The 25,251-nt window shown below is 35.2% G+C and overlaps 1 long non-coding RNA gene across 3 annotated transcripts in view; it reads left to right on the plus strand.

Moving 5' to 3' along the window:
- Positions 1-6,304, plus strand: part of LOC148113326 (uncharacterized) — a 30,764-nt gene extending 24,460 nt beyond the window's left edge. For 2 of the 3 annotated variants that reach the window (XR_015734424.1, XR_015734422.1), the window contains 3 exons: positions 568-791; positions 4,167-4,290; positions 5,885-6,304. This is a non-coding gene — a long non-coding RNA (uncharacterized LOC148113326). The remainder of the gene's footprint in view (positions 1-567; positions 792-4,166; positions 4,291-5,884) is intronic. The other variant, XR_015734423.1, reaches the window with a different exon arrangement.
- Positions 6,305-25,251: the final 18,947 nt, after the last annotated feature.

A 25,251-nucleotide genomic window follows, 5' to 3' on the forward strand; every position in this document is an offset into this window, starting at 1 on the left:
AATCATGGAGCCAAATTTATATATATCTTTTTAATTGTATTTTAATGTTTGTAGTTTATGCTTTTACTTGGCTGTTCACTGCCCTGAGTCCTCAGGGAGAAGGGCGGTATACAAATTTAAAAATAAATAAATAAACACCTGTTAAAGAAACAGAAACTCACTGAAACTCACTTACACCCAAATTTGGAATCACCCTGAATTGGTTCTAACATGGGAAGCTACATAAAAGTTTTAAATCAATCAATCAATCAAGGCTGTAGTTCCTTCTACATTCCCTTAGATAAGAGTATATCTCATTTAATTCAATGGTGTTCTTAGGAGAGATACTGTAGAAAATATTATACAATACTTAGATTATCTTCCATAAAAAATAACACAATAACCTTCTATGTAGCTATTAAACTAGTATATAAATATATAAAATATATGTATTTGAAGAAATACCTTTAACACACTTGATCCAGTAATAACATCTTCAAACTAACATAAATACTATTCAAGTTCAGTTACAACTCTCTCCTAGAAAGATTTCTTTCCTTTTTACAACCTATAATTCCATTTTTTGAGGTCAAGTCGGGGCAACTGAATGGAGTTGAATATTTACTGGCTGGATGCCCTCCCTGATACCTATGCGGAGTTCGCAGCAGATATTTTTGTGCCCGTATAGAGAAGCATTTGTTGCTACCTAGGGTTGAACTCTCAACCTTCCAAGGGCAAGCCAAGCACCTTCGCCTCTAGATCACTACGCCACTCCTAGCAAGTCTTACATCTGAAAAACTTCTCTATGCAAGGTTGGATTTGATAATTGAAATATGATTTGTTCATAGAAACATATACTTTTATTTTTAATCTTAGTGCTACCTTATTTCTTCGTACCAGAAAAAAATCTATCAGGACACTAAGAGTCAAAAATAGTACATAGTTATCTACCATGTTATTTCTATCTGGACTTTTCTTTTACAGGTATGTGTCAAATCATGGCTAAAAGCAATTTATTCTAATCCTTGGTTTAATACCTGTTTGAACTTAGAAATATGTACTTTGAGAATTTTTTAGAATTGCGATTCAAATTGAATTTCCAGAAGGGTTGTGTGGGTTTGTGTTGCCATAAAAACAAACGAAGAGTCTTGGGGCCCTTTAAAAATCATTATAAAGTTTTCTATTTTCATTTAATTGCCTGTATCTTATCAAGCCTGACTGCTGATCAATTTGTTTCTGAAATGTGACAACAGAAATGATGGGGAGGAATATTTTAACCTTCCCCTGATTTAGAGTAGCTACTTTTAAATAAAGAAATTTCCAAATATGTAATTTTCAATTTAACAATAGAATCAACATTATTGCTGTAATTTGAATGCTTCAGTAGAGAATGTGTACCCCGAAAAATACACTCCAGCTATATGCATATATGGCTTGGGTTTGACTATAAAAAAACATGGTTTATGTTTTGTGTTACAAGTAAATAAAATGATTATTTATTATTTATTATTTATTAATCCATTAATCCATTTTTATGCTGCCCAATTCCCCCTAAGCTTTGTAATAGGGCTTCTTCAATAAACCACAGTTAAGGGAAACTGTTCTCAAAGTGATGCGTTACGCAGACTGTTTACCTTAATTACTGATGCAATAATGACTATATGACTAGCCTTAATCTTTCCAAACAGATATTGAAAAACTTCAAATAAACAAATAAACAAAAATCAGGAGCCTGATCTCATACAGTTCACATAGAAATGTGTGAATAATTGCATAATTGCAGTGGATTGTGCCAGTTAATTAAATCATGCCCTAAATTACATTGAAAATACTTGAGATTCTGACATAAGGCTGTGAGAAAATCCACATCTTATAAAGCAGGGTTACAAAGTCAGATAAATATAGTGCCAAAGGCTGCTTTTTCAGCATTTTTAACACTCTGAGTAATAGCTAAAGAAAATCTTTTGACATCTACGTTTATGTACTGTAAAAAAAGTACAAGTCGATATAAAATGAACAGCAAGCACTGTAGACATTAATTGGTTTTCCAAGATGAAAACTGTAGACTTGAAAACCTGTGAATACTCTTGGCTGGTTGAACAAGAGTCTAGACATCATTTAATAAAAATCCACCGAAATCAAAGGCTAAAACATTTTTACAACATTTTTACCCACTTCTCCATATTGGAATGTTATAGAACATTTAACTACCTTGGTAATAATTCCAAATATTCTGAATGATACTACTTTCAGAAATACATTGGAAAAACATATTTAAAAAATAATAAGCAGCTTCTAATGTTTACTACATGCCAGGATCTCAGAATGCCCACATCATCTATTATTGTAGTTTGCAAAGTGGATTTGTGCTAGCATCCACAAATCAGGGCTGGGAGAACTGGCAATAACTTTAGATCAGTCTTCTTCAACCTTCAGATAGAGAATCAGATTATTTAGTGCTTCAAGTATTACTACACTGACACCAACTTGTAAGGCTGGGACTGGTTTAAATAAGCTGTTTGCCTTCGCATGATAGCAGTCATTCAGGGATTTCCCACCCTCAACAAATTAATCTCTATTAGCTGCTAGCAAGGGGCAGAACCACTGAGATGACAGGGAGTAAAATATCTTGTTAACAGTTGGAAAGAGGTGAATTGTGTTATGTCAGGATTAAAAACAATCTTTAAAAGGATACATAATAACTGTAAACATAAAACATTCCCTTTATGAACAATGGTTCTTAAAATATATACATTTACACAGCCTAAAAGGATTAGAAAAGCAATAGCCTTGCATTTGCATCAATTCATAATGCTATGCAGGTAGTCCTTGACTCACAACCATAGCTCACATTCTTGTAACCCCTATGTTAGACTATTGTAACAGGCTCTGCAGGGGGCTACCCTTGAAGACCATAGAGAAACTTCAGCTGGTGCCAAATGTAGCCACGCATGTAGTAAATGGTGCCAGATACACATCACACATAACACCACTTCTGTGTGAGGTGCATTGGTTACCGGGGTGTTTCTGGACCCAGTTCAAAATCACCTTGAAAGCCCTACATGGCTTAGGACCAGGGTACCTGAGAGGTTGCCGTTTTCCAAGAGTCTCTACCTGTCCAACTAGATCAAGAAGAATGGGTATGCTGCAGATCCTGTCAGCCAAAGTGTGTCAGCTGGTGGGGACCAAAATATAAGCTTTTTCTGCAGTAGCCCTTGCTTTATGGAGCATCCTCCCTTCGAAGATTAGAATGGCCACCACTCTGTTAGCATTTCCTAAAGCCCTAAAAACAGGGCAATGGGATGCTGGCATGCTTATTGTGTCAAGGACCCCATTTCCTGTCTGTATTGCTAACTGGTCAAGTATCTTGGTCCCATGTATATTTAATCTGGGTGTTTTCAATGTTTAGTGTTTTTAATGTTTTAAAATGTTTTTTTATATTTTTAATTGTAATATATATTTGAATTTTAAACAGCCCAGAGTCATTGGCTGAGATGGGTGGCAAAGAAAGAAAGAAAGAAAGAAAGAAAGAAAGAAAGAAAGAAAGAAAGAAAGAAAGAAAGAAAGAAAGAAAGAAAGAAAGAAAGAAAGAAAGAAAGAAAGAAAGAAAGAAAGGACCATGCATAATATGGTCATAATTTGTGATGATGTAAAACAAGTCATCATGTGACTGACTCAATATTATATTTTTTTGTTAAGCGAAAACCATAGTCATAAAAGAGTTGCAGTGTTTGTTAAGCAGAAGTGCAGTCATGCTATGGTTGTTAAGTGAACCTATTGTTCATTATGGGCTGTTTTTGCTGAAAACTGGAAGTAAACATCAGAGTTTTTTTCCCCAAAATTTTTTGTAAATCTTGGTCATGTGACCAGAAGATGCTGTATCAGACTGTAAATGAGAGCTGGTTGCTAAGCACCCAAAATCCAATCATGTGACTCAGGGTGGGGGTGACAAAGTTTAAACTCTGGAACTGGATCATAAATTCCTTTTGGAGGGTTCCATCATACATTTGAAAAATCACTAAGTGATCAGTTATAAATCAAGGATTACTGTAGAGCAGTTTTCTGATTGCTGAACTGATGAAATAAGGGATTCTGTAAATTCTGAATGATACCCAGAAGTAATAATCTCAATTGTTTTCTAACCTAATAATAATGTTGAAAGCCTGATATAATTATTGTTGCTTCAGGGAAGAAGAGAAGCTCAACATTTCACCATTTCACCATTGTGAAAGCAGGAAAGAAAACTGATTGGAAGGAAAATTCACAGACACTATCACTAGATGCCAGCTCTAAAGATGCTCATCCTTCCAGGTGAAAAAGTATTTTACCAAAGTGAATGAGGAGAAAAAGAAGAGCAGGGATTGTGTTTGTGGCAATGTCATAACTTTTATTTTATCCGCTTTTAGTGGTCTTCTCAGTTTTCCTTCTGTTTTACAATAGCTACAACCACCTGCACCAAATAACGTAATGTAAAAAGCAAGTGCCTTTGTGCTGGCTAGAAACCACATAATTTAGCACTAAACTATCTACTAGTTTGGAAGGAAAATCACTCTAATCAAAAAAATATTCCTGGATCCAGAATTTCTTGCCAGAATTTTTTTTTTTTTTAATTTGATTTATATGCCGCCCTTCTCCGGAGACTCAGGGCGGCTTACAATGCGCTAAGCAATAGCCTTCATACTTTTGTATATTTATACAAAGTCAGCTTATTGCCCCCACAAACTGGGTCCTCAATTTACCTACCTTAGAAAGGATGGAAGGCTGAGTCAGCTTTGAGCCTGGTGAGATTTGAACTTACAGTAATTGCAGACAGCTGGTGTTAATCACAATGCTTTTTTAGTCTGCTGAGCCACCAGGCCCATTTTGAATACATAATATAAGTAGCAGAAGAACTGGAATGGAGTGCTTTCTCAGTTTACATTTTGACCATATTATTGTTGGTTTTCTACAATTATTATTATTATTATTATTATTATTATTATTATTATTATTATTATTATTATTATTATTATTATTATTATTATCTCTTTTATTCATTAAACATGAAATGTTTAAAAATGTGTTACAAATACAATTGACTGGTACTAATGGTTGATGTGGGTTGTTGTTGTTGTTGTTATCATCATCATCATCATCATCATCATCATCATCATCATCATCATTATCTACCTTTATCATTTTTACAAATAACTCAAGGCAGTGAATATATCCAACATACCTTCCTCCTCCTATTTTCCTTACAACAATAATCTTATGAAGTGAGTTGGGCTGTGACCGAGTGATTGGCCCAAGGTAGCCCAGCTGATTTTCATGGCTAAGGGAGGAGTAGAACTCACGGTCTCCCAATTTCTAGCTTGGTGCTTTAACCACTAGACCAAATTGGCTCTCATTCCAAGCAAGCTTTTTAATGTTGAATTAATTGAAATTATTGTATACAATGCATATCTAGCATGGCAAGAAAACGAGGAATACTGTTCTTGCAAATTAGAATTGTGTGTAGGATGTGGCAAAAAGATTTATTAAGCCTGATAATACTGCTATTAGCAATTCTTGCAGTAATAGATATCTTAATTTGAGCACTATGTAAAATGAATTATGGATGAAAAGAACCAGATAAACAGATTGTATCCGAAGAGAAACTTCTCTATTGTAGAAACTTCTACATGTGAAATGGCCCCATATTTCAGCACAGACATCTCACCCAGATTAGAATCCCTTGCCTATTTTTCTGCATCACCAGGCCTCTTGGTTTCTTTATCTTATCTTCCCTGCCTCATCAAATCTTCTTCTTTGTGTAATGAAAATGTCAATATAGTATAATGGACATAGAAGAAGAGAAAAACAGAAGACAGGTATAAAACGGTGTCTGAACTTCATCTAATTTTTCTCTCTTTCTCTTTTTTAGCCCACATTCACTTTTATTTTGACCACATCTGCCTTGGGCATCTGCTCTTCTGAAAGATGAATTTAAGTGCTTACGAATATTTCCTACACCTGATTGGAAAACATAAGAACCTGCTATTTGACCTGTTCAATCTAAAGCACATGTGTTAAACTCGTGGCATCATGTTGCTGTCATGTGATGTTTTTTCCCTTCATGGAGCTGGTGATGTGGGTGTGGCCTGTGTGGAACGCATCTGGCCCGGGGGACGCCAGTTTGACACCCCTGATCTAAAGTGTTCATTATTCAATGTCATTAATAATGCAATTTGTTGGCAAAAAGTAAAAACATCTACTATGGAAGACCTTCAGACATTTCATCTAGAAGGTTTTTTTGCATGTACTGTATGTGCAATTATTGAGATATTGAAATTTATTTTTCCCATTTTGTGATTTGAGCATGAATATCCTGCTGATTTTCAGTGAAAAACAAATAAATAAAACAAGCATTGTAACAGAAGAGAAGGGAAAAAAAAACCTGGGCTCCAAATCTCAACCTTGTCTCATTGGAGACAATATTACACTAGTGCCCGCTTGCGATATCCCTTGTTTATTGAAAGGAAATCCAATTCTTTTGTAAGACATAGGGAGAAGTTTTGGACTAGCTTGTAAATAATTAAATATGTACAGCCAAGCTTGAAGGAAGTGAGGCAGGGACAGCAACAAAGCACCATATTGACCATAATGATATGTGCCATTCACAAAACACTCTCTAGAATTGGAATGGGAAGGATCTATTCCCAAAGCTAATTCTTGTGATCTTGCAACAATGTGATTTTTAGTAGGTACAAGATCTCTGTATTGCAAAAATAGATGACTATCTAATAGTTGAGTTTTGCAGCTCAGATATGTTATATCTAATGTTCAGAGCAGAGTATACAACCAGATACTCTACTATGCTAAAGTTTAAGTGATTTTGTAAAATTTAAGATATATCAATATAATTACACTCAAAGATTTACCACTTTATACATAATTAAAGGTAACAATTTGGCAAACAAACAAACAAATATTAGCAAAATTCCATTGCTTATCTCTTCTGATTTAGATAGACTAAAATCAGAGTGATGCCGAATATATAAAATTGTTTCTGGAAGCATCATTTCTGCATGCAGACAAAAGGAGAGAGAGGACAGCAATCAAGGGATAGGAAAATGCAAAGACAGAAATTGAACTTTTCCAGTACTGAGATCAGGCACACTTTATGTCAGAGCTGCCACAGTGTTATACCAGAAGCTCTAAGCGATGCCAAGAGAATACAATAGTGTTAAACTCTCAAAGTATACAATGATGCCTTCAAAGCTTAGCATCTTCTTCTACAAGCCATATGCTGATTTGAGGACACCTTTGAAGTATTAAGGTGATTGACAGTGAAATACTAGACTGCAAAATAAGTCAATTTAAACGGCAGAGATCACCATTTATGTTTTGCACTATGCATTTAATGAACAAAGACATACACAACTGTAGTCTGCATGCATTTATCTGGGAATAGTTCCCAGGTCTAATAGTAATATTGTACTGACTTCAGAATAAATAATAAAGCTACACAGGGCTTGAGAAGAGTGCTTTGAAGGGTCAGGAGATGGTCACATAGAAACCATTTGCCTCTCCTTAAAGTGGCTTCATCTTTTTCTGGGATTGTGTAGCTGCTCCCTGTAGCTGCAGCATGTTCCAGGGTGGGAGGTTATATTTTAGGAGCTCCCGACAGATGTTATATGTTGCTATGCCTTTATTTATTTATTGAATGTATATGCCACCCACCTCCCAATAGAGCATCAAAGCATCATTTTTTTTCAAATCAGAAGTGCTGCATAGCCTTAGTAAGAACTTATTGAATTGTGTTGCAAAGAAAACTTTCTTTGAAAAACGGAATATATTTAAAACATTGTTGTGGTTAGAATACCAAGCAAGTATCTAAAGTTTATGGATGTGTTTGCTACAATATTGTTCATAAGAAGTCACACAGAGATTTCACTGGAACTCTCTTCCAGCTTGCTGAAAGAAATATCTTAGAATAGCCACCTAGCATCTTTTATTAGGGATGCCTTAGAACTAATTAAGACGTGCAACATATTATCATCCCTTGAACTCTTGGCATTTAATTTGATGTTTTATTGGCTGATAGATTGCATGTATAAATACTTTCCACTAAGAATGATTATGTTTTGACTGGCACTGGAAAGGAGCCAGCATCATATAATGATGAAGTTATTGGGCGAGGAGTGGGGGAATGTTTTACTCCACTTTCAACCATGGATATTCACGAGGCTTTGGGCCAGTCATTATCTATCAGGTCAACCTAAATTGTAGGTTGATGATTCTGAAGAAAGATCTTGTACCATATTTAGATGTAATGTAAATGTTAAAAAATTACTCCCTGTACACTCCTTGTCAATCCTTACATTCAGAGTAGAATAAGCATTAGCCACCCATTTCAGCTAGTCTGTATAAATCTTCATTTATTTATTTAAGTTCAGAAAGCTTCAAAATAATTAACTGGCAAAAAAAATAGATAAAACCAAGCAAAAGCAGGAAAAGAGAAAGGAGGAGAGGACGAAGGGAGAGAGAGAGAGAGAGAGAGAGAGAGAGAGAGAGAGAGAGGGAGGGAGGGAGAGAGAGAGGGGGAGGGAGAGAGAGAGAGGGAGGGAGAGGGAGAGAGGAACAACAGGTAAGTTTTTACATTATCACTATATTTCTATGAAAAGAACACAGAATTTTCTGGAACCACTAAAAACCATATTGGGGTATATCTATCTGTCTATCATCTATCTATCTATCTATCTATCTATCTATCTATCTATCTATCTCCTATCATCTATCATTTCTCTCTCTTTCTCTACCTATCATCCATCCATCCATCCATCCATCCACCCATCTATCTATCTATCTATCTATCTATCTATCTATCTATCTATCTATCTATCTATCATCTATCTATCTATCTATCATCCATACCAGGTAATCTCTACTTTATTCTGCCCAATGAAGAAATAATTTGGTGCACAGAGATGATGTATCTCAGGGGCGTCAAACTCAAGGACTGCAGGGTGCTTAGATCTGGCCCGTGGGGCCACTCTGGAAACAGTGAATGACTGGCCTCTGCCTCTGCCAGTGAAAACTGGCGGAGAGTTGAAGCAAGGGCTGCGGGGTGCTTAGATCTGTCATGTAGGGCCACCCTGAAAACAGCGAAGGACAGGCAGTGCCTCTGCCAGCAAAAGACAGAGCTCAGAGTCCATTTTCACTGGCAGAGCACTCAGGCCACCACAGGTGCCCCTAACACGAGTGACATCAAGCTGGCCATACCTACCCTGGCCACGCTCCCCCTTCCCCCCCAAGGTCAAACACAACCCTAATGCTCCATGAAATCGAGTTTTACACCCCTGATGTATCCAATAATACCAACATACTAAATAAAATATTATATATTATATGTTAGCTGTTCATATACATTCTAATAACTGGTGAAGTCAACAAATTTTAAAGATGCAATCATAAAATAGTTTATCAACCATGAATATCAGTTCACCTTGTTTAATACTTCATCTACTATGTCAAAATATAAACACTAAAGTTTTGGGGTTCCATATATATTATGGAATACCTCCTAACCTATATCTCACTATTGCCTGATTAAACCGAAGAACTGAAGAACAAGAATTAGAAAACGAATTTTCAAGAAGTAAAAATAAAAAAATTGGGGAAGAATTGAGACAATTAAAAGATAAGCAGGTAATTGAAGATATTGAAGTTGTTAAAAAGAATTTAATGTATTTGAAAAGAGAATTTTTTGAATTTGGTAATAAGAACTCTAAATTATTGGCAAGGATGGCTAAAGATAAGAAATGTAGAATAGAAATTGGAATATTAATAGATGAAAAAGGTAAAAGATGTAATAAGAAAAAAGATAAATGTGAGATTGTTAGAATTTTTTTTCAAAAACTTTACTCTAAAAAGGAAATAGATAGTAAGAAATTGAAGGACTTTTTGAAAAAATATGAACATAGAAAAATAGAAATGGAATATAAGGAAAAAATGGAGGGAAGTATAACCCAGCAAGAAATTATAGAAATTAAAATTGGGGAAGGCACCAGGTGAGGATGGGTTGCCGGCAGAATTTTATAAGGAATTTAAAGGCATAATAGTGCCAAAATTAGAAAAATTGTATAACAAAATTTTGCATGGTGCGGATATTCCAGCGTCTTGGAATAGATCACTGATTTCTTTGATTCCAAAACCAGGAAAAGATTTAGAATTGGTAGAATTTTATAGACCTATTTCCCTAATAAATCAGGATGCAAAAATATTTACAGCTATTTTAGCGAATAGATTAAATAGCTTTATAGACAAATATATAAATGGTAGTTAAGTAGGTTTTGTGAAAGGTAGATATATGTCAGACATAGTTAGGAGAGTTTTGAATATTATAAATAGTGCAGAATATAATAGGGATAGAATAGTAATATTAGCGTTGGATATATTTAAAGCATTTGATTCAATTCAATGGGAAAAAATTATAGAATTGATTAAGGCTTATGGATTTGGAGATAAATTTACTCAAGTTATTTCAAAATTATATCAAAAGGGAGTTGCCAGAGTAAAAGTGAATGGGATTTTAACAAAAGAGATAATTCTGGAAGTGGGTACAAGACAAGGGTGTCCTTTATCCCCAGTATTGTTTTTACTAGCTATGGAGATCTTAGCAGTAAAAATAGAAGAAGACGAAGATATTATTGGATATAAAGGTGTTAAAATTAATTTGTATGCCAATGACACCCTGATTGTAATAAAAAATCCAGAAAAAGATATTGAAAAGATTAAAATGCATTTAGAGGAATTTGAAGAGCTTACTGGATTATCTATAAATTGAGCTAAATCAGAAATGTTATTAAATTGGGATATAAAAAAAAGGAAAAGAGAAATTTAAAAATCAATTCGGAATAAAAATTAAAGAAATATAAGATATTTAGGAATAATATTATCAACAAAGATAAATGAAATGAAAAAGTTGAATTATGACAAACTGATAAGAGAAATTGATGAGAAAATCAGGAAGTATAAGAAATTAAATTTCTCTTGGTTTGGGAGAGTGGCATTAAGTAAAATGATGTTATTACCGAAATTCAATTTCCTATTTGAAATGCTCCCAATATATATCTCTGAAAAGGATATGGAATTATATCAAAAGAAAATCGACAAATTTTGTAATGGTGATAAAAGGTCTAGGATAGTTAAAAAATTATGGTATCAAAAGCAAAAGGAAGGAGGTCTTGGGATACCTAAATTGATTAATTATTATAGATTCTTTCAAGTGAGGACTGTAGTTAAAATAATTGTTGATCGAAACGAATTATGGGGAAAATTGGAGTTGGGAGAAATTGAAAAATGGGGAAGAATATATTTTATGGAGAATATAGCGGAAAAAATTAAAGTTAGAAATGATTTTTTAAATAGTTTGTTGAAAACTTGGAGTAAATTTGACAGAAAATTGATTCCAGACAGATTACAATTGGGGAATTTGGAAGATGGGGATTTTCCCATAAATTTAAATAGGGAGAGGAAACAGGTGTTAAAAGAGGAAAATCTGGAAGGAATAAAAGAATGGATAAACGTGGTAAGAGATGATTTTAAAAAAGAGGAAATATATGAAAAGTGGAAATTGAATTGGTGGGAGAAGATACAGGTTAATAATTGGAATAAGAAATATAAGGATAAAACGAGGGCAGAAAGGTTAAAAACGGAATTTGAAGAAATAGTATCCCAATTAGGAATGGAAGAAATTGGAATTAAGGGATTGGTTAGTAAGGTATACAAAATTATTAATTTGTATAGTAATTTACAAATGGTGATGGAAGATAATTGGGTAAAAGATTTAGAAACAGATATTACAGAACAGGAATGGATCTTGAATTGGAATAGTAGAATAATGAGGACCTTATCAATAAGAATAAAGGAGCATAGTTATAAAGTTATCTGGAAATATTGGGAAACCTGTTCCCAATAAGATTATATAAAATGAATAAAAGTGCTAGCAAGTTATGTTGGAGATGTAAAGTGGAGAATGGGACATATGAACACATGTGGTATGGATGTCGTAAAGTGAAGAATTTTTGGTTACGAATAGAAGAAGAATCTAGTAAAATAATTAAAAAGAAGGTAAAGTTGGGAGTAGATACCATCCTCATATTAAAGTTGAATGACAAGGTGTTAACAATTGATGAAAGAGAGCTTGTAAGGATATTGGTCATTATGGGACGAATTGTGATTGCAAGATATTGGAAATTGAATATTTCCAATAAAATAAATGAATGGTTCAGAGAAGTTTGGAAAATTGCTCTTAATGATAAGTTAACGTGTGATATAAAATTCAAAAAAGGACTATTGAAAGAAAATATATTTTGGAGGATATGGCAACCATTTGTAGACTACGCAATCGGGAACTTAGAAGAAATAATGCCAGTGCCAGTGCAAAGAGAATTTTGGAAGACCTGAAGATGAAGAAAAAATTCCTCCGCTTCTCCCTATTTTGTATTATACACTGGGTGTGGTTTTGTGTTTTGTGTTTTGTGTTTAATTAAAAACTTAATAAAAAAAATTTTTTTTAAAAAAAAGAAATCTTGTGGAACAGTAGAAAGAAAAGAGAAAAAAATGGAAGAAACAAAAAGGATGAATACCACTATTTCTCAACCTTGGCAACTTTAAAATATGTGCATTTCAACTCCCAGAAATCTGGGAGTTACACATCTTAAAGTTGCCAAGGTTAAGAAACACTGATGTGTATGTATGTATGTATGTATATATATGTGTGTGTGTGTGTGTGTGTGTGTGTACACACACATACACACACAATATTTATTGTTTTGCACACTTTTATGAAAAATGTAGTAGAGCCACTGTTCTCTCTCCATTGAATTTAAGAACCAACATGGCAGACATGTTGAAGATTGTTCTATTCATTCTTATTTTGTTGATACGGTTGTTTTTAAAACATAAGGTGGTTGAACTAAATATAAAATGACAGCTAATTTCAATGTATAAATTTAAGTCAGAGTTTTTTATGTATAAAATATAGCATGCTTGCCCTTCCTGGAACTTGACTGTCTAAACCATTCTTAAAAGTATCTGTATTCTGGTCTAACACAAAGTACTCTTCTGTGCATCATGTTGACAGCTATACTGGGAATGCTTCCCTAGGCACAGAACCTTATGCTATTACCGTAAAGCATAAATATTTCAGTGTTTGGCAAACTATCAAGCCTTATGTGGATTTTAATCTAGCCTCCAAAGTAACATTTTAAGCAGAATTACCAGTCTTGTCACATGCCTGTATTATAAAGTTGATATGTGCAGAGGAGCAAAATTAAAATTCCATCTGAATTATGATGCTGGGATCACAATTTTCACAATTCAAATCAGTTCATTATGTAGTTCATAGTATCACTTTTGCTGAATTCACTAATATGGATTATGCCACGAAAGGGATATTTATCTGGCTTTCAAGAAATCTGATTCAATGTCCTACTTAACATTTAGGGTGTTGTGAACCTTCAGACTCAGGCTGACAAAGCTTGGTTCATAGCTTTGAGCAGGTTCATGAATTAAAGCAATAAATTGGATGGGTAGTTCCCAAACATTTCAGACCCTACTAAAAGCACTTGTGTGATTTGATTGTCCTTTTCCTTTTGGATTCTTACAGACAAACTATGGACTTCAACTATGGAGAATGCTAAGGTTGAGTGGTATCATAGGGCGTCTGATATGATTAGCTGCCCAATGACTTTCATCACCTCAAAAGTGTGCCTGTCAGAGTCATTGGGGAAATGGAACATTATTTTGTTTTTCTGTTTCTCCCTACCTTGTATTTTTCACTCACCCTGCTTAATTGGCTTATTTAACCCATGGGCAGAATTCATTTGCCCTTGCTTAAGTGTGTGTAATCCTAGATGCTTCTTTAGACAAATTAAATATCCATTTTCACTTTGTTGCATGTTGCTATTTTTAAAATAGCAACAATCAAACACTTTGAATTTGTTTAGCACAAATCTTCCAAATCTGGACTATACCTTCTGTTTTCAATCTGGGGGCATTATCACCAATTCTTATATTCATTAACTCTAGATTTCATGGTGTAACTTAGGCTTCATCAAACAATTTTACAGCTCTCACGTTCATTAATGGTTGAAAGTCTGAATCCTGCCATGTTCACTCATTCTGGAAATAGAACTTTCCAGAATGGGGAGACTTTTACTTGGTATATACTGTAATTTGAGCTATGTTCCATGCTACTTTTATCCTTCACCTTAATAGAAGCTCAAGAATTACAGGTAGAGAAGAATTATTTTAGTTTGACTGGGACAGATATAACATTCTCAGCACTGAAGGATTCTCCTGGCTCCAAGTTGATTTTGTTGGTCTTATTAAGGTGCATGGACTGCAAATGGTTCTTAATTATTAATGATAATTATTTTTCTTTTAAGTAGTGCTTTATGCCAGCTTGTCTTCACATGCTTGTCTTTGTGAACCCAGAGATAAACACATGGGTGGGCTGTTGACTTCACTGGACCAGTAGCGGTTTCCACTTACCTTTGTTACTGGTTCGGAACTCTGAGCTCGCACACGGCACTTCTGCACATGTGCAGAACCTTCTGCGCATGTGCAGAACCTTCTGCGCATGTGCAGAGCATCCGTGATGACGTCTGGGCAGGTGGGCCTCCCGCCACCGCCACTACTGGTTTGCCCAAACCAGGGCAAATCAGTAGAAACGCACCACTGCAGTGGACAAATAAATGTGTGCAGGTATCATTTCCACTCCAAAATACCAGCCTGACAAGTCTGCTACTTGTCTTAGTCTGAGCCACCTGGATGCATTATTTCAGTTTCAATAGGTTATCACTACTCTGCTTCTCCTTTCCAGCCTGCCCCTGCTGGTCTGCCTTTCTCTGTGTTCACAGTGCCTCAATGACTCAGGTGGGCTATCGACTGCAACAGTTTATAAATGCATCCATGTGTCACTTTCTGGTCCTAAAATGCCAAGTGGCCAAGCTTGGTGCTGCCAAAAACTCTTGCCAAACCTGTTCCACCAGAAGACATAATTTCAGCCCCAATAAATTGGCACTTCTTTTCTCTGTGAATCAGAATCCTGGCTTAAGCTTGATAAAAGCTTCCAAGATGCTCAACATGATACAAGTAGGAAAAAATAAGTCTATATTGTAGTAGGATGAAGCCACTTTAAACAATAGATTTCTCTGTGTTAACATGAACTAGAGACCCGTCTGACATCTGTGGTGGTTATTTTCTTTTCCCACCTTACCTACTCTTTAATGCCTTGTACTTTCACGCCTGGGGTAAGACAAGAAGCTGTTGGTTATTAATATAACTGGCATTTCTGCCCTGCCCTAGCTTCTCTATTGTGCCATACTACTCACTATTAGAAGATCTGTCTCTATTTACATTTACCGGAAGGCTGAGGTGTCTTGATAGGCAAGCTTTCAAATCACATAGACTATTGTCAGCAAGCGACAGCTTTTGCAATACTAAGTCATACAATTGGTATCCTTCAGGGTATTCCCAGAAGCATGCTTACATGCCTAATGTGGCACCAAGGGAAGTAAAGAGACAGAGAATGCAAATATGGATTTCTATTATTTTTAAAATCTTACCGTACTTTGGAAACCCCAGGAGTTGCATATTCCCAAGGAACTGCAGAAAACTCCCTGTCTTAATGTTCTGATAGTAGGACACTAACCCAAGATTTATCACAGGATTTATCTGTGGGAAGCTTAAAGTGCAAACCATCAAAGAAAAGCAGAGAGAGGGAGCAATCAGGCAAGCCAAATGAATAGTGGAACTTGAGCTGTGAATGGGTGGGTATCTCTCTATGTGGGAATTGCTTTGTGTCGATTGCTTAGCCTACTTTTATTGATCAGTGGCTGAAGAGTATCATAGCTTTTGGCTTTATTCACTTTCTCATATCCCAATTTATTGAATATGGTTACAACATCTGATTTTCCTTTTTCTTGGACTACTACAGTTATATTCTTGTTTCATCAACTGAAGTGAGAGTTTATCTTGCATATCAGTACCTGCATATGCTCTTAGGCCTGACCAATCCAATAATATGTTATTTCAAGGCAAATCTGAGGATTGGGAATCTTAAAGTCTCTCTACGTTACAGAAACTGAATGTATGCCAAGCTAATACAAAAAGACATACTGCTTTTAAGAAAGATGGGGAGACATGATATCAATTGTTCTGCTGTAGTTTCTTTCTCTGTGGCTCCTGTACATATTATTATATTTCACTTTGCTGATCTATCACTCCATAATTAACTATTATTGAATAATCTTGGTGGCAAACTGCAAAATTGATATAAATAAGTCTGACTGTGTTGAGGAGTCTTTCCCCATAAGGACCAATTTTGTCATGCCAATATGCCAATATCTTCTGGCAATTTAAACAGGTCAGAAATAACAAAGCTATATCACCTCACAAAAGCAAGTTAGGGGATCACACTTCCAAGTCCTGTCCTAAAGACTTTGTCAATATATCCTGCCCAGAAGACATCCTGTGAGGTCAGGGATGATCAGCTTATTTCTAAAAATACCTCCTTTTCTACAAGTTTCTTTTAAGGTTATTAAAAAAGCCTTTTAAAAAACTTGAATGCCTTCATTACAAGCTCTTTGCTAATCTTTGGATAATGTAAAAACAGTTGTCGTACCCATTTCTCAACCCTGCTCTTTCTTTCATAGAGACATGAATATCGTAGATATATGATGGAACTATTTCCAAAAAGTATTGCAGTGAAACCCTTGAAAGCATTTAGTTGAAATTAGTGTGCTAAATGGGTTCTAATTTATCATCCCTGCAATTTTCATTCCATTTTGTTAATAATTAAGCCGTTTCAGGTGTTTTGAAATTTTCCTATAATACACAATGGACAGTTTTCCCTCCCAGTCAAATGACCTGAATTGGATTGTTCTTGCATCTTCTGACATCAACTTGAAACAAATCACTCCTTCTTTGGGTCTCTAACTCAAATATATTTATTTCATTAAGGTCTATTAATGACCTTAATAGACTCTGAATAGACCTTAATAGACTATTTACTCTGAAGCAGAGGCCCTTAATGTGACAGTAATGTGCTTTTGTAGTATGGTCTTGAGTTCATATAGCACCTTGTCCATAAAAAAAACCCCAAATGGTGCATTTTTAGAAAAGTATATTTCATTTGGCTTTGGGGCCTCTAGGAATTCAAATAGATTTTTTAAAGAATGCATATTGATAAAAACAGCAGTACTCAGAGGGTCTTGTTGCTTCCATCAAAATGAAAAAGCAGCAAGATCCTACAGGCAGATGTACAAAACGCCTGTTTTATACATGGCATGGCACATGGACAAAAGTCTTCAATGTGCTTCAGTGCTGCTTCCATCTGCCTGCCACCTCCCCTTTTCCTCACTGAAGAAACCAGTAGATAAAATAACAATTTATGTTCTTCCACAAGGGAAGGAGGGAGGGAGGCAGGGCGGGGAAAAGAGCGTGAGAGAATCAGAATGGAAGAATCAAGTCTATTCTAGTACAAAAGAATATTCTTTAGAAGGATTCTGATCTGGAAGACAGGAATGGCAATTTAAATTGGGCTGCCTTTTTAAAGATAATAAAGGTTTTGCACACAAAATAAAAGGTAAGGGCGGCCTTAGGTTCCTTTCTTCCTTTCTCTTCAAGCAACAGGTAAATAAAAACAGATAAATTGTTCCCCTATTTCTGCTGACATATTATATGATTTTCTCTTCCCAGAATGCTACTTAACAGGAGAAAATTTAAGTGGCAAATGTCTAACCCAATTTACTGTTTTATCTATCAATATATTACGACAAAACAATAAACAAGGTGTTGGGAGAGACTGATGTACTTAATAAATGTGGCTATTTGACATAATGAGGCAATAAGCAGATTGTTTTACAGTAGTGTATGTTTAGTCTGGTAAAATATAATAGAAACTGTAGTTTCTTTAGAGAATTCTTAGAGAGCAGACAGCTCTTTTAAATCATCTCATATTAAAAACACTCACAGGACCTACCAAGAGGAATTATAAGAGGATTGCAATAGGTCTGGAGAACATTGGAGAATAGGAATTCCCTTTACCGTTAATTCATATTATTCAGAAAGTTAAGATGCATTCTTCATTCTCTTGACAAGTATTCCTCCATGCACTCCATGCAAAGGACCAAATATTTTGGTGACTCTTACAATTGAATGATCCTTGATCTTTCAGTTGACAATGAGAAGGAAAAGAAAATCACCATCCTTGCATCTTGACAGAAAGACTCTACAGCTGACAAAAATAAAAGTTATTGATAATAAAATGCAAAAGAAGATCGTCATCCGTATGCCATGTTATGAAACTATATAGTCAGTCTATGTTTAATAATATAAGTAATTTCTTTTTGATATTTTTTTTCACACAAGAATTTGTGCTAATAAAACTTTGCTATTTTCACGTGTAATGATGTGAGATATTCAGAAAAGCCTCCATTGAATGTACGTATAACACTCTACTGTTTAATGGGATACCAACCAAAGAGAACAGTAGTGATTGTTTATGTTACTGAGAAAACTGAATTTATTTGGATACAAAATTTGAAATTTGTTGTTGCAATTTTAGTTCATCCTGAGTGATGACTGGGCCCTTGTCTTGTGAGGTGACTGGGGTTCATTCTGTGAGTTTTGAACAAATGGATAGGTATCTGCAGTGTCAGCCACCACTTCTCAGATGGATCCCTGACTCTTATAGATGGTTAAGGCCTCCTAGGAGATGGCAAGAGGTTGGATTCAGGGATAAATGGTGCTATATTTAGTTATCTTCACTCACCTTTAGATATGTCTCTGGACTTCTCTCTTTAGGAAAGGTTATGGTAAATGTGGGAAAATAATAGCTCTGCAGATAATTAAGACCTAAAGAGACTATTTGGACCCTTGGTTGCCAGATTTCAGATCAGTATACACATGGAAACTGCATTGGTGGCTCTTGTGAATAACTAAGAGAAAAATGGATCAGAGGAGTGAAAGCCTCTTGGTTTTCTTTGATCTCTTAGTGGTTTTTGATATCATTCAATAGGATGTGGCACCAGCCAACATCCCAGGGAAATCATCACTAAGAATTCTGTTTGTTTTTAGGTGCTCTGCTGCACAAGATGTCAATTGTGAAACCCTGTTTTTTAAGATAGGCTTGAGGGATCAGTTGCAATTAGTTGAGATGGCCACCATATCAACTTCCCTGCTGTATAGCAACCTCCCTTCCTAAATTGCTGGAGGTCATTTTAGAGTTGGTTGTGGAATTCCCCAGGCTTACAATCTTGGGGGACTCAATCTGCAGACCTTGGAAGCAGCTTAAGAGTTATTGCCACCATGGTGGCCATGGATCTATTCCAGGTCATTCATGGCCCAATTCAAAACAGCAGCCATACACCAGACATGGGATGCTTGTCAGAACAGTGGCAATGTGATCTGAGGAAGGATTTATCTCTGTCCTCTTTGTGGTGGTCAGATCACGCCCTAGTGACTTTGAGATTCTCTTATGCTGCCTCCCCTCATCAGAGAGATAGACCCATTCAAATGGTCTGCACTGGTGCCTGATGAACATTGCAGGGTTCCTAAGGGAACTGGGGGTTCTACCTGAGGTTCTGCTACACACTCTTGCTAAAGTGTTTGTTTATTTATTAATTAATTAGATTTTTATGTTGCTATATCATTGCCTATACTATGATTCTGGATGGCTTACATTATGATAAAAAGTAAAACAGTAGTACAAGACAATTAAATAGAAAACTAAAATCAAAACGATAAGCATCTTGGGGGTTGAAATCTTCTCTATCTTGTCAGCTATCCCGAGTGTAGCAGGCCCATGCCAAGGCTCCAAGCCAAGCAGTAGAGTCAGATTTTCAACCTCTTCTGGAAGGCTAGGAGTGTAGGGACGGATCTCACCTCCAACAGGAAAATATTCCAGAGGCTAGAGGGTACAGCAAAAACGCTGTCCTCTTGGTCTCCACCAACTGAAATTATTTGGCGGATGGGATCTGAAGTAGACCCTTTCAACTGGAGTGAATAGGGTGGGCTAGTCCCATGGGAGGAGGGGGGAGATAACTCCTCAGATATCATGCACCTATGCCATGGAGAGCTTGAATTGGATCCAAAAGTAAAAATTGTTGACTTCTCCCTGGAATAGGGAGATAGCTAAGGCCTTGGATAGATTGCACCCATGATCTCTCTTGGCTCATTGTTCCTGGCAATCTTCATGGTTTATAGAGGAGCTGACAGTGCTGAATGGGATTTTTACCTAATAGGCCCTTGAAAACTGCCATTTTCATTAGCTGTCAAACTGTTTGCATTACCACCTCACCCACTAGAGATCTAGCAGCTTTGCCCCTTTTTGGCTTCAGTAAAACATTAAAGATTTTTTTCTTCATGCCACAGGAAAAGATTCTGTTATAAATGAAATAATGGACCATGGATACATGACATTTGTATTTTTTAATTTCTTATGTTTTTGCTTATGTTATTTGCATATATTCTTCGAATTTTGAAGTGTTGTTTATTGTTTTCATTGTTAAATGCCCTGACACTTTTTGGGAATGGATAGCATCCAAACAAATTAAACAAACAAATGATTTTGTGAATTTTCAACTATGCTCCATAAGTGTATTTTAACACAGAGCGAAAAACATCCCTTTATTGAAATGGAATTAATGATAATTAAAATTTGTGTGTTTTTTAGTTATTTAAATATTTGTTTTTTATTCATTTATTTTTCGCATTCTCAAGCAGATATACTTCAATGAGGAATATGTTTTAAAAACACTAGTAAACAAAGGGGAATTGTCTGTGTTCGTGACACAACCAAGAAATAAAAATACGCAATCAGTAAATTGCAGACATCAAAGCACAGCTTGGGCGCAAAGTGTAAGCAGCAACCTTGTTTTAATGAACTTCAATTGAGAAGCTGCAACCTTGAATAAAACAGGGGCCAGCTTGATGAAGTGGTTTTTTCCCCCTTCCAAATTGCTACAATTATGAAAGGAAGGTCATCTTCTCCACCCTTTAAATTACACAATAAAATGACCAAGGGCTTTCTTTTTAATCTTTTTGTAATTACTTAATTAATCCTAGTAGCAATTAAGCCTGAATTATAAATACATGGCTTTCAAAATAGCTTCCTTTTTTTTTCCAGAAGAAGAATGCATATGAGTAAGGTAATGTACCAGTTGCAACTCCACTTTTAAAACTATCAAATAAATAAATAAAATAATAAAAGGTGAAGACTATGATAAGTTTGCAACTCAAACGGATGACAAGTACAAAAATCAGGGCAGATAGGTTGTGTAAAGTTCCTGTGGGAAACAGAGCAAAGACAGATGGTCCAGTGATTGAAACTGGGATTTTTTTGATGGGAAAAAAAGTGTTTGCTATACTTTCCATTTCAATAGAGCTACTCCTGGCATCCTGACAAACTTCCTCTGTTTCAACCTTACTCCCCTCCTCCCCATCAAAAAACCACCCCCCTTGCAGTGCCTTTGACTCTGCATGATCTACCACTGAGTAATCAGAGCTGATGTATCTGCCATTGCAATTACTACAGTTCATTGTGTTTTGCCTCAAGGATGAAAAATCTGCTACTGAACATCAAGGTATTTTGATAACTTATTCCTTTTTTTTTTCTTCAGCCAGAGATATTTGACTAGAAGTTTCCAGATGAACAGCTCCTAATCCTTTCAATTAAAAAGGCATTGTGTGGCCATCCATCCATCCGTCTTTAATGGTTTTTCTGCAGAAATAACAATAACAACTTAGTGAGAAGACACAGAAGGAAAATGACATCATATATGCTCCCATACAATTCCTTGAAACAATAAGATAAGGTTGTTAAAAAACAACAACAACAACAACAACAACAACAACAACAACAACACTCTAGCCCTTAAGCAATCTCAATCTAGTTGCTGATGTTTGGCTATCCATTTAATTGCAATGTTTTATGGTGACTCTGTTTTGACCATAGCAGAATATAAGTGATCATCCTTACTCACAATGAAGTATTTTGTAGATAAGTTGGGTAGACAGCTCTTGCAGACATTCTGAAATTTCTTTTAAATGGGTTATTTTTTTAAAAAAAAGACTTTATAACACACAATTTTAAAATTACAATGATTTTGTTTTATGTCACTTTATACAGAATGTTTATTCTTTTCAAAGTTAAATTAGAATCTTCTATATACCCTGTTTCCCCCCCAAAATAAGACATTCCCTGATAATAAGTCCAATCGGACTTTTGAGCGCACGGCAATAAGGCCAAGCACTTATTTCAGGGTTCAAAAAATATAAGACAGGGTCTTATTTTCAGGGAAACACGGTATCGCAATTGTGTTACAAAATGTTACATAAACATTAATGAAAAAAATTCAACTGTTCGTAGACAATGATTATTTATTTTAGTATGACTTAAGTAAGACACAAATGACCAATTTCTTGTATCATCGCTGCCATGATACATAATTCCATGGATTTTATGGCCATGGATTTGTTGTCACCAAGGAGACAAAATCTGTCAGGGTAGAGCTCTGTGTACTCATCCAGACTGTCTCCTCGTACCAATGGATGTTGATAAACATTTCAAGGGGACATATTGTAAAGTTGTAATGAAATTTTAATTGTGCATCTGACAATTAAATACACATGGATAAAAATAAGATTTATAGAGTGTTTAGGCAGAAGGAAAAAAAGCTGTTTTCATTACTTTAAATATTCAAATGTGTGGATCTTTCTGGTTTCATGGATAATGGGATTGCATTTTCAAGCCTGCAGATTAAGAAACAACGTTAAAAATCACATTGCTGAAATAATTCAAGAAGGCAGAAAGGGACATTTGCTGTACTTTTGTGTAGCCAAATACTTTAAGATGATTAAGGGGTCCCTGCCTTTCCCAATTTTTATTTATTCTTATCTATACAATTATTCAATATTACATGTCCAAGACAGACTTGTGAACATCAAGAAAAACATTGGTCTAATAATTGGTTACATTACTTCATTATCTATTGCTATGTACCTTTAGTGTGTGTGTGTGTGTGTGTGTGTGTGTGTGTGTGTGCTTTCACAGATTATCACGTTCCCAAGTGATATTGGTTACTTTAATTTATGAATTCTCGTATCTATATGTATTTAAGTTATAGTTATATAAATAAGGAACTTGCCAGATTCATGAAGTTTCATGAGCAAGGAAAGTAATAAATGCCTCCTTTGAATACAGAATATATTCCTACATGCTAAAAAAAAAAGACAAAGGTAAGACCTGTATTTAATATGTCCTATCCTGGTTAATTTATAGGTCATTCTCAATTATTCCATTCCACTGATCTACAAATTTTGGGAAATTATAGACCTCCGAGATAAAATGTGTTAATTTTACATATTTTGATTAGATTAATTAGAAAATAGGAGATAAAGGTGCTGGTTGGCTAAAGTTTTCAAGAAATTTCATAATCAAGATTTATACACAGGTGAGTATATTTGCCTGCAAGGGAGGGAGGTATCTAATGATGATGCTTCGTAACTTCTTGACAAAGCACGGTAGAACAATGAAAATGGTACCACATGGAAGTGTATAAATTTATCTTCACTTTGAGAACAGGAAGGTAGATGACTATGAAAAACACAAGGAAAATTTCCTTAGGTCCTATGAAGCAAACATGTAACTGAAAATTCACTTCTTACACTCACATTTAAACTATTTCCCTTTGAACTGTGGGGCAGAGAGTGATAAGCATGGGAAGAGATTCCATGAGGATATCGCAGGCATGGAGGAAAGATACCAAGGGAAATGGAGTCCATCCATGCTTGCCAATTACTGCTAGAATTTTCCCAGGGATGATCCTATTGCAGCTCACATTTAAACATCATTTAATTTGATGTTAGAGTTGTCAGTTTTTCATGCAAAACGCATGAAAATGTTGCATTAAAATCCAATAAATGAATGGAAAGTTATGTTACTGGTGTCAATAAAAAGTTAAATTTATAATGGTTGGCATGGCACCATTCTCATTGCTATATCACAGTTTGCAGAAAAGCTATGGAGCATAATCGCATATCCCCCCTTGTAATTTTGAATTATTTTGATGCAATTTTGACCTGAAGCTGTATCTTGGAAACTGGAGCCAATTAATAATCAGGACTTAATTTTTCTTTATGAGATAAATTTATTAAATATATATCTTATACACTTCCATGTGGTACCATTTTCATTGTTCTATTCTATTCTATTCTATTCTATTCTATTCTATTCTATTCTATTCTATTCTATTCTATTATGTTAGTGACCCAATTCTGGTAAAATTAAGCTACTTTCATTTCCAAGACTTTCTCCTTGTAGACCAGTGTTCTTGGAGAACACGTTTGAAAAAGTTGTAACCTCATACCAATAGGTGCATCTCATTTATTTGTTTTTTATTTATTAATCACATTTACAAAGCTGCCATGTCATCCAATTTTGTGGTCCTGTCTCCACTGGGGTTTCATCTGCTACTGAGACTGATTTGGTCATATTGATACAGTCTATTCTGAAAATTGGACTAAGAGAGTTAAACCTTCTTAGATTTCATGATAACTTTTGATGCTACAGGTAGTCCTAATTTATTAACAGTTCATTTAGTGACCATTCAGAGTTACAACAGCACTGAAAAAAGTGATTTAGGACCATTTTTCATACAACTCTTGCAGCATCCCCATGGTCACACAATCAAAATTTAGATGTTTGGCAACTGGTTCATATTTATGATGATTGCAGTGTCCTGGGATCATGTGATAAGCTTTTGTGACCTTCTGACAATAAAAGTCAATAAGAAATCCAGATTCATTTACAACCATTTTACTAACTTAATAAATGCAATCATTCACTTAAGTGTGGCAAGAAAAGTCATAAAATGGGGCACACTTACTTAACAAATGTTTCACTTAGCAACATAATTTTTTGGCTCAATTTTGAGCCCAAACTCCAGGACTACCTATACTTGTCATGATATCTTTCTAGATCATTTTCCACTTCTGCAGAACTCAAAATTAAATTAAACATCAATCAATACATTTAATTTATCTTTTTATAATAATCCTCAATCCTAGATTTCAAAGAATCAATGAAGTGTTTTATGAGTAAACTGAGATAATTTAATCTGATAGGAAAACAAAAACTTTTCTGAAGGCGTCCTTTGAATGGAATAAGATAGGAAAAACATGTAGCAATTTAGGTAACAATCTAATTATGTTATATAAGTCATGAATTAACAAGAT

This window comes from Pantherophis guttatus, chromosome 5 (genome assembly GCF_059756535.1).
Source record: "Pantherophis guttatus breed Tessera chromosome 5, ASM5975653v1, whole genome shotgun sequence".
Taxonomy (NCBI): Eukaryota; Metazoa; Chordata; class Lepidosauria; order Squamata; family Colubridae; genus Pantherophis; species Pantherophis guttatus.